Raw genomic sequence first — 10,206 nt, 5'->3', positions numbered from 1 at the left:
AGAGTTTGACTTTTGAATAGACGACTCCAGAATGGTATTTTGATGATTCCAATAGTTTCGTATGGTGATTATGAACTTAGGCGTATGTCCGGATTTTGATTTGGAGGTCTGTAGGTTAATTTGATGCATTTTGGATAAAGTTAGAAAGTTGAAGGTTGGAAGGTTGAGAGGTTTAATCGGGAGTTGACTTTGTTAATATCGAGTTCGAATTGTAATTTCGGGAGTTAGTATAGCTCTTTTGTGACATTTGAGACTTGCATGCAAAATTTGGTATCATTCCGGGTTGATTTGATATGATTTGGTGCGAGTTGTAGAAGTTGAAAGTTCATTAAGTTTGATTTGGGGTGCGATTCATAGTTTTGATGTTGTTTAATATGATTTGAGGCTTCGAGCAGGTCCGCATTATGTTATCAAACTTGTTAAAATGTTCGGACGGGATCCCAGGGGCCTCGGGTGTGTTTCAGACGAGTTTCTGATCATTTCTATGTTTTTGGGCAAGTCCAGTTCTGGTTTTTCGCAGCTGCGCATTTTTGGAGCGCGGGTGCGGGGCCGCTTCTACGCATTTTGTGTCCCTTTTGTGACGTTGAGGCATGGGCGGGAGCTTCGCTTCTGCGGGTAGAGGAGCGTAGGTGCGATGGTCGCTTCTACGGCTTAGTGACCATATATGCACTGGATCCTGCTTCTGCATTCGTGAGGGCGCTTCTACCGTGTCGCAGGTGCGAGCGAGGTCTGGTTCGGTAATTGGAATCCACAAGTGCGGTATGTGGCTCGCAAAAGCGAGAGCGCAAGTGCGCATTTTCAGTCCGCAAATGCGGAATCCCTGGGCAACTTCATTATATATCGAGGGTTTGGCCATTTTTATCACATCTTGAGTTGTAGACCTGTTTTGGGCGATTTTGGAAGAGATTTTCACCATTTGGATTGGGGTAAGTATTCTTAACCCAGATTTGGTTATATTTCATGATTCCATCTTTATTTTTAGGGAAAAGGGCCAAATATACTCCTCTACTTTGGTATATTGTCCACATATACCCTCCGTTATACTATCGGGACATATCTACCATTACCGTTAACAAAAAATTTTAAAAATACCCTCATCTAACGGAATCCACTAGATTAATAAAATAATTATTTTAAAAAAAATTATTAACCCATAACCCATTAAACCCATCATATAAAAATACGAAACCTAGATTTCTGAGACATCTTAACACATTTTATTCATTTATAGAGAGATCGAGAATAATGGTGGCGTTAGGATGTCATGTTATCACTTTTGATTGTATTTTTTGTGGTTATAATATGGCATCCATTTGTCTAATGCAATGCACACATGATAGTTAGTTTGTATGTCACTAACAACTGATATATACTTTATCTATATTTGTGTTTGGCTAATGCATGAAGTTAGTGTACTTAGGTTGTTAAGTTACTTTCCAACTTGTTGGTGTACTTTCTTTCATTCTTGTTGATTTTCGTAGACTCTAGCTTGATATTAAATTGAATTTCCTCTAATTATTTTCTAATTTTTGTTCCTTATAAGTTCAGTTGTTACTAAGAATTATGAGTATCCCATCCCATAGCTTGAAATCTAACTTTGATTCTTAAGGCGTGATTTGGCGATAATTACTCATTGCTCAAATGCTTAAAGCAGAATAAGAAAATATGGTGCGTGAATACTCATCAACAAAGTCTCATTGTTGGAGGAAAGAATACCTCGGTAGCTGCCTTAAGATTTCATAATTATCAACCTAATAAGATGCTATAAACATTTACGTCATGGTGGGAAAATATCATGGTGAATACTCGGCACAATTCTGCATGGTGGAAAAAAACAAAGAGAAAAGATAGAAGAAAAAAAATTGAAAAGGTAGAATATAATAAACATACAATAAGGATATTAAACGAATCATGACTCAATACATAAATGAATATTTGATTGTCGAAATTTTTATGTCTTTCACGTCTTAAGTTCAACAAATGACTACGAAGGAGATGACTAATCTGTAAGAAATAAGTGCAGTAAATAAAAAAGATTTAATGGGTTATTAATGGGTTTTTAAAAAAATAGGTATTTTTTTAATTTGGTGGTTTTCCATTAGGTGGAGGGTATTTTTAAAAAGTTTGGCTAACAGTAAAGGTAGATGTGACCCGATAGTATAACGGAGGGTAGATATGAACAATATACTAAAGTAGAGGGGTATATTTGGCTCTTTTCCCTTATTTTTATCATTAAATTAGTGATTTGAGTTGGAAAAAATTGCGAATTTTTATAAAAACTTTCTAAAATGCGAAATGAGGATTTGAAGGCTGATTTGATGTCGGCATTGAATAATTTTGGTATGGTTGGACTCGTATCAGAATGAGTGTTCGGATTTTGTGAATTTTATCGGGTTTCGAGGTGCGAACCCGGAGTTGACTTTTTGAGTTGACTTTTTAAGTTTTCATTAAAGATCGAAGCTTTATTGTCCGGAATTATTTTCTATGATTTTTATTTATAATATTGAGTTATTTTTGCTAGATTTGAGCCATTCAAGGGTTTGTTTCACACGAGAATGTCATTTTAGAGTATTGATTTGGCTTCTTTGAGGTAAGTATCTTGACTAACTTTGTGTGGGGGAACTACTCCTTAGGATTTGATTTGTTGTGCTATTTGTGTTATGTGAAAGTCATGTGCGCAAGGTGATGAGTGCGTACTTGGGCTTATATGTGGAAATTGACCGGTTTAGACTTTTAGGCTTCTTTCATGTATTTATTTGGAATTGTTGTTACATGTCACATCCTTTACTAGTCAAGTTTACTCTTATACGCTTTATTTGAAGTTGTTACCTCTTTTATCATTACATGATTTTCTTTATTGTTGAGTTACTCTTAATTGAAATTGTTGTTACATGATATCCTTTTGTTGTCGGGTTATTCTCATGCATTTAGACGTAGTTGCTAGTTCGTGCCATCTCTTTCATTGTTAGCCTATTTCATACACTAGAATTCGAAGTTTTATCCTTAAGCAATTAATTGAAGTTGAAGTTATTGAAAGTCATTAATCTATTCTAATTAAAGTTGTGATTAAAGGGGTATTGTTCATCGTTGAGTTACTTTCCCATTCATTTTGTTGTTATTGAAATTCTATATACATTGTGTTTGAGCCGTGGGCTATTTGTTGTGAAATTTTTGATATTGTTGGTTCTTTTAGAAAGGTTGTGGCCTATGGGCACTTGTGGCACAAGTTGATATGTTCTTTTTTTGTAATATTAGCACATGTGAATGGTTGTGTGGATTGGTTGTTGTTATGCGGAGCATAAGAGTGGCAACTCATTATTTTTGTCATGCAGGGCATAAGGGTGGCATCCCATTGTTGTTGATTGTACAGAGTGATACAGGTGGCTATTGTGTTATTGTTCGGGCGGAGCGACAAGAGTGGCTATTATACGGAGTGATACGGGTGGCTATCGGAGTGATATGGGTTGCTAATGATATTGTCAAGGCGGAGTGATACGGGTGGCTATCGGAGAGATAAGGGTGGCAATTTCATGGATGATGTGTGATGGCCTGGGGGTATTATGTTGATGATATTCGTGTGATATTGTGACTTTCCTTGTGTATGTTATACACCTTACGTGACTTGTTATGTTGCTTTCAATGAGCTACTCGATGTCTTTGATATTACTTGTTAGCATGGATTGTACTAGTACACTCACGCAAGCATACACCGTAGCACGCCACTTATACCAGTTCGGGAGTATGAAACTTAACATTTATGAATCATGCCCATGTATTCTTGTATTATCTGCGTTCATGTTGGTATTGAGCCTGTGACCATGCTGGGCGGATTGTGATATTAAGCATGTGGCCATGCTGGGAGGATTGTGGTATTGAGCACGTGACCATACTAGGCGGATTGTGATAGTGTGTCTATGACCACGCCGGGCGAATTGTGATTGCGAGCCTGTGATTATGCTGGGCGGATTGAGATATTGGCACGTGAGTTGTCCATGCGGTTGTGATTAGAAATGTTGGCACAAGGTGTCGTGAGCATAAGATTATGGGTTGAGACTCGTGACTTGTGATTATGAGATGAGGTATCTCAGAGTAATTTCGTTGCAAAACTTGTGTTAGAACGACTTGATTAATTGGTTGTCATTTGTGTTCCTTATTTGGTTTCAATGGTACTTTCACGGTGTTATTATTACATTACTATTTATATCACATGTTGATTTTTGTTGCCATTTACTGATTCCTTCTTTCCATTATTAGCTTTATACTTCTATATTGCACAGGTTATTTTGACTAGTAGGTGTCTTGACTTGTACCTCGTCACTACTCCACCGAGGTTAGTCTTGATACTTACTGGGTACCGATTGTGATGTACTCATACAAAACTTCTGCATATTTTTGTGCAAAGCCGGGTATTGGAGTTATCGGACTCGGGCAGAGTTAGCTTATTGATCGCGAGGATTCAAGGTAGAACTACTTGGTCGTCGCAGTCCCTTAGAGTCCTTTCCTTTCATTGTACTGTCAACTTGTCATTTGAACAATATTGTATTTTGATCTTTGAGATCTTTCCATGTATTCAACTATAGTTCGTGACTCTGTATTACCTAGTCTTGGGAGGTTGTTATGATTATTACCGCGTAGGCTTATTTCGCTTTTGTTTCGACATTCGCATTAAACTCTATTTTAAATTATCATTGTTAAACTGGCTTAATTGTTGAAAGTAATCAGCTTACCTAGTCTTAGAGATTAGGTGCCATCACGATGCCTATGGTGGGATTTTGGGTCGTGATAGGTATATTCTTTGTCACATGTTTTTGGTGCTGCCTTATTAAATTGTCATCACTTTTTTATCGACTCTTGGTCGTACACGATCACACACAAGTCATGTGAGGGTTGTCTTTTCACCACTCCGAACCTTCTGTCAAAGCTCTCTAGCTTCATAGATTGGCATATGATGAGCACAAAACACACACTTAAATATGCTCGCTAGTCGAATATAGTAAAATATAATATCGTATCCACATGGATTGGAGTTAAATAGTATTTTTGTAGTTTATAGCTCGATTGCTATCCAAGATGATCAACATTTGAGAATTATGTGATTTAAACTAAAATTAACTAAGAGTCTAAACTATTGACTAGTGACAAACAACGCAAGTAATAAGCAAAGAAGGAAATCAATTGGGAGAAAATAGGGTCGATAGGATAGACGCAAGATAAATGTTTGGGATTTAACTCTAGATAATTCACTTCTAATGTTCAAGTGAGTCTCTCGAATTCACTTGATTATTGATTCAATTGTTTAGTAGAAACTCCTCTCTCGATTAAGTCTCAATCTCACAAGATGAACTAATTTAAGATTGGTGAAGATATGCACGAGTTCGTAGTGGATTGGTCTTTAGAAGAACCTCTCTCGATTATCCTCCTAACTAAGTTTAATCAACAATTCAACTAACCTCTTTCGATTACTAAGAAGAATTAATGACTAATACATAAAAACTAGAGTTAATATCCACAAACAATCATCAAAATACCATTTTTATCAAACCTTAAAGAGAACTACTCCATAGATATGGAGTAATTCATCACAAATATAAAAGAAAAGCATTAAACGATCCAAACTCTTGTCTTGAGTGAGGATTGAATGATGAATTCCTTGTGCTTTGTCTTCTCCACCTTCTCTCTACCCTCCTTAGGTCTTAGATGTGTCAAAACAAGTTCTCAAAATACCGTTTTTCCATGTATTTATACCAAGTAGGGTCGGGCCCAAACGGAATCACTCTTTTCTAGCCGAAATAGAAAAACTTGCAAACTTATTATTTTTCATGCGTCGCACTGTGCGTAGCAGGGTGCGTAGCATTAGTGGTTTTTCCTGACATACCCCAAAAACCCAGTCTCTGAAGTTTGCTATTTTCTGACAGATTTTTACACTGATGAGTCGCACTGTGTGTCACCCAGTGCGCCGCACCAGTGCATTTTTTCAGCAAATTATTTTTCCTTGAATTTTGACGCCTAGAAGTGATCCTCGACCCCCGAACATGATTCCGGCTTATTCCTTTGGGCTTTTACTCAGACTTCAAATCTCCAATTAGCTCAAATTAGTTCCATAACATCTACATAGCTCGGAATCACTCCTACAAGGCATAAAACACACAATTAGTGCAAAACACTAGCAATTAACGCTCAAACTCAATTAAAGTGCAGTAAATTAGAATGTAATAAGTGACTAAAACACAAGATTATATCCTACCATCAACACCCCACACTTAACCATTGCTCGTCCTCGAGAAATCACACCATACTTTATATAGACACAACCTTACTAAGCAACTCTCCTAACTCATTACACCAAAAATATTTAAAATAGACTAAGTACAATAGTGTAACAACTTCACCTCAAGAATTGAATCAAAACCACCATGTATTATTTACAACTCACTCACTTACTCTAATATAGAGGCCAACAACATTGCCTTTCCTTCATGAATCAAGTGCCCTCACAATAATAGAGAGTAGTTCCACACACAATAAAAGTTAAGAATAATTAGGAACTCAAAATAGAAAGAATTCACTCCCTCTCAGAAACAACATTCATATGCCACAAAAGATGCACCATAGGCTTGCCCGTATTGTACAACTCAACTAATCAAGCCCATTCAGTCAAGGATCAAATAGGACTTTCATTGGTTGTAATGTAAGCTACGGGACGGATAGGATATATTTGGATATAAGAGTGACTACACCTCCCTAAGCACTTTAATACATACAATTTAACATTCAAAACTCCACACTTATAACAAACCATACGCCACCTTAACATCAATATGCATTAACTCCCTTCTTCTTTAAGCACAATTACATCAAGTGTTACCACTTATCAAAGATCATTTTTCACAATCATACAACTACATAAAATTTTATTTTTATTTTTTAATTCAAGTGACTCTTACTTTTTCAATTCAGTACACCTTCGTTCTTATTTCAATAGTTCCACTCAAAAGCCAAACCAACCACCCCACACTTCAACTTTTACAAAGTTCATACAATTTTAAGTGCTCACAAGAGGTAAATGGTTCAAATAGATGGTCAATCCAAACAAATGGGTAAGGCTTGTAATGTGGTTGCCAAAAGAAACAGGATTACAGGCTCAACGGGGTTAACTAAGATACATAACAATTAGGTGGGTAAAAGCACATAATTGGCTCAATAAAGAAATGCCTATATCACTTTCCAGACTGAACAAAACTACTATTTCGCTTTGCAAACACACGGGGCAAGTTCTAGATATCAAATGCAATGCACAGAATAACACAAAAACCTCACACACACATGGCACATAACTCACTCAAAATTGGATCATCAAGACACTCTAGTCAAAGCAGTTAAGCAAAGTTAAGATCATACAATTTAAGGTACTTATTCAAGAGTCAAAAACTGAGCCTAAGCGTCACAACTAAAGTACTCACTATTCTCAAGGTATAATAAAGTTAAGACATATTGCTTCCAATTCAATTCATAGCACAAGGTTTCCTACTTCTAACAAAAATAAAAACTACCTACACTCGGTTCAAACAAAACCCTTGGAAAAGAACCGCGGCACAAAGAAAAACCAAGGGGGAATTATTACACTAACTACAAAAAAAAATCTTTTGTCTTTTTCTTTCGACTTTACTCCCTCAAGAAACCTGTCGAATGATATGATATCCATCATTGGGAAAAGTCGAAAATTTTAAAAAAATTTATGGTTTTTTTTTTCAATTCTTTTTCTAACTCTAACTACTAAAACAACAAAACTAACACATATACATACAACATACAATTAAAAAGCATAAGGTAGAGGAAACTTCCATGAATATCTAGTCGGGGTCTGAGTCGAAGTCGGGCTCCATTCCACGCGCCCGAACTAGAGCACACATCCATGCAGGCAGCTTCTTCTCAGCCTTCTTAGGATGCACCCTACACTTGTCTTTTTCTATCACTAGGGGCTTCTCTTTTGAACTTTTCACTTTCCACTCAACACCTGCAGCTGGCTTCTCCTTTTACACCTCCATTTCTACATTCATCTCAAAAGTTACAGTCTCCTCCCTCACTCTAAGCATGAGTTTTCTATCATGTATGTCTAATATTTCTCTACCCGTTGCTAAGAATCGTCTTCCTAAAATTAGAGGGACCTTCTTGTTCTCCTCCATATTTACTACAATAAAATCCACAGGAAACACGAACTTATCTACCCGCACTAAGACATCTTCCACTATCCCCTCGGGTATTAAAGTCGTTTGGTCTGCCAACTGCAAATATAAGGGTATCGACCTTATCTCTCCAATCTCACATTCCAACTTCCTGTAAATAGACAAAGGCATTAAGTTAATTGAGGAACCAGAATCACATAAAGATTTATCAAAATTAATAGAGCCTAAAGAGCAGGGTATAGTAAAACTCCCTAGATCTCCACATTTTTATAGGAGTTTATTTTGCAAGATAGCAATTCAATGCTCTGTGAGCTTCCTTTTCTTTGTAAGGATCTCCTTCAAGAAATTTACATAAGCTGGCATTTAGGAGAGCACTTCTGTGAATGGCAAATTTACATTAACTTGTCTCAGCATAACTAGGAACCTCTCAAATTGTTTAGCTAGCTTCTCTCTATAAAGATTTTGGGGAAAAGATAAAGCATGTATGTGCTTGCTCTCTTCATTTGATTCATCCCTTCTCGAAATGTCCTCCTTCTTCTTCTTGTCAGCTCCCTTCTTTCCTTTCTTCTTTTTATCAACTTCATTTTTCAGCTGCTCCCCAATTTCTTTTTCAGGCACACTCTCTTTTTGGACCGGAGTGGGCTCTTCTAACACTTGCCCGCTTCTCAGAGTTACAGCATTTACAGTTTCTTTGGGTTCCTTTCAGTATCAGTTGGCAGCCTACCTGGGATCCTCTCAAACAATATGGTAGAAATTTGTCCCACTTGTTTCTCCAAGTTTCGCAACCCTGTGCCAAGTTCTTTGATAGCTGCACCATGAGCATCTAATCTCTCATCTGTCTTGATAATGAAGGACTTCATTAGATCTTCTAACCCATATTGAATTGGTTGTTGAGGCTAAAATTATTGCCTCTGCTGATTTTGGAAAACAGGCACCCCTTGTCCCTGAGATCTGGCGTTATTTTGTTGCCATGCATTTGCTGTATCCCCAGGTGAGCTCCATGAAAACCGGGGTGCCTCTGACCTTTTGCATTAAAGTTGTAATTTCCAGCAACATTAACTTCCTCAGTTGAAGCTTGACACTCATGAGTAGGGTGTCCTCTTCCAAAAATATCGCATGCTGCATGAGTCTCATTTTGTATTGAAGCTAAGGTTAGCTTCCTTATCGCTTTCGCCATAGCATCAGGCTGTACCTGCACAGATGTGTTAGCATCAACTGAATGAACATCATTCGCCCTTCTTCTTTCAGTACTTTCAGAGGGCCACTGATTAGTGACTATCTCCTCTGGTGTCTTATTCATCAACGGACCTCCAGCTCTATTGCCCAATGTTCTACGTGAGGCCGGTGTCAACCCATCCCAAAAATCCTGGAGTTGCATCCAGAGTTCAATACCGCTATGTTGACACTTTTTGACTATCTCCTTAAACCTCTCCCAAGCTTCAAACACAGTTTCATTGTCTTTCTGGCAGAAGTTATGGATCTCTCTTCTAAACTTGCCCGTTTTAGCTAAGAATAAATATTTGTCTAGGAATTTTCTGGTAATCTCCTCCCATGTTATAATTGATCCCTGGGGAAACCTCCGAAGCCACTGCTTCACATCATCTTTCAGTGTGAAGAGGAATGCCCTTATATAAACTGCATCTTGTGAAACACCATTATATTGAAATGTGTTCATGATCTCCTCGAAGTCCATTATATGTTTGTTTGGATCTTTGTTCATCTTTCCTCTAAAGACACATTAGTTTTGCAGAGTTTGAAGCAACCCTTGCTTCAATTCGAAATTGTTTGCCGCAACTAGAGGTAGTCGAATGCTTGACAAACCTTGGTTGTAGACCGGTCTAGAGTAATCACCAAGTGGTCTCCCAGCACCGGAGCTATGTTTCTGAACTGGCCTGCACCCACGAATTGATTTTGATTAGGTCTGTGACCCCTCTCTTCTTCATAAATACGTTGTACATCTCTAAAAGCTGCTTTTTCAGCATCTCGTGCAACATTTTGTCTTTGTTGGGCTGCCTCTCGAGCA

General features: G+C 37.6%; 1 non-coding gene across 1 annotated transcript; it reads left to right on the top strand.

Moving 5' to 3' along the window:
- The first annotated feature begins 9,571 nt into the window (after positions 1 to 9,571).
- On the top strand, positions 9,572 to 9,678 carry LOC142168480 (small nucleolar RNA R71). The gene has a single exon (XR_012698339.1). It is a non-coding gene; the product is annotated as a small nucleolar RNA R71 (small nucleolar RNA).
- Positions 9,679 to 10,206: the final 528 nt, after the last annotated feature.

This window comes from Nicotiana tabacum, chromosome 13 (genome assembly GCF_000715075.1).
Source record: "Nicotiana tabacum cultivar K326 chromosome 13, ASM71507v2, whole genome shotgun sequence".
Classification (NCBI taxonomy): Eukaryota; Viridiplantae; Streptophyta; class Magnoliopsida; order Solanales; family Solanaceae; genus Nicotiana; species Nicotiana tabacum.
This window is presented reverse-complemented; position numbering and strand designations above follow the sequence as displayed.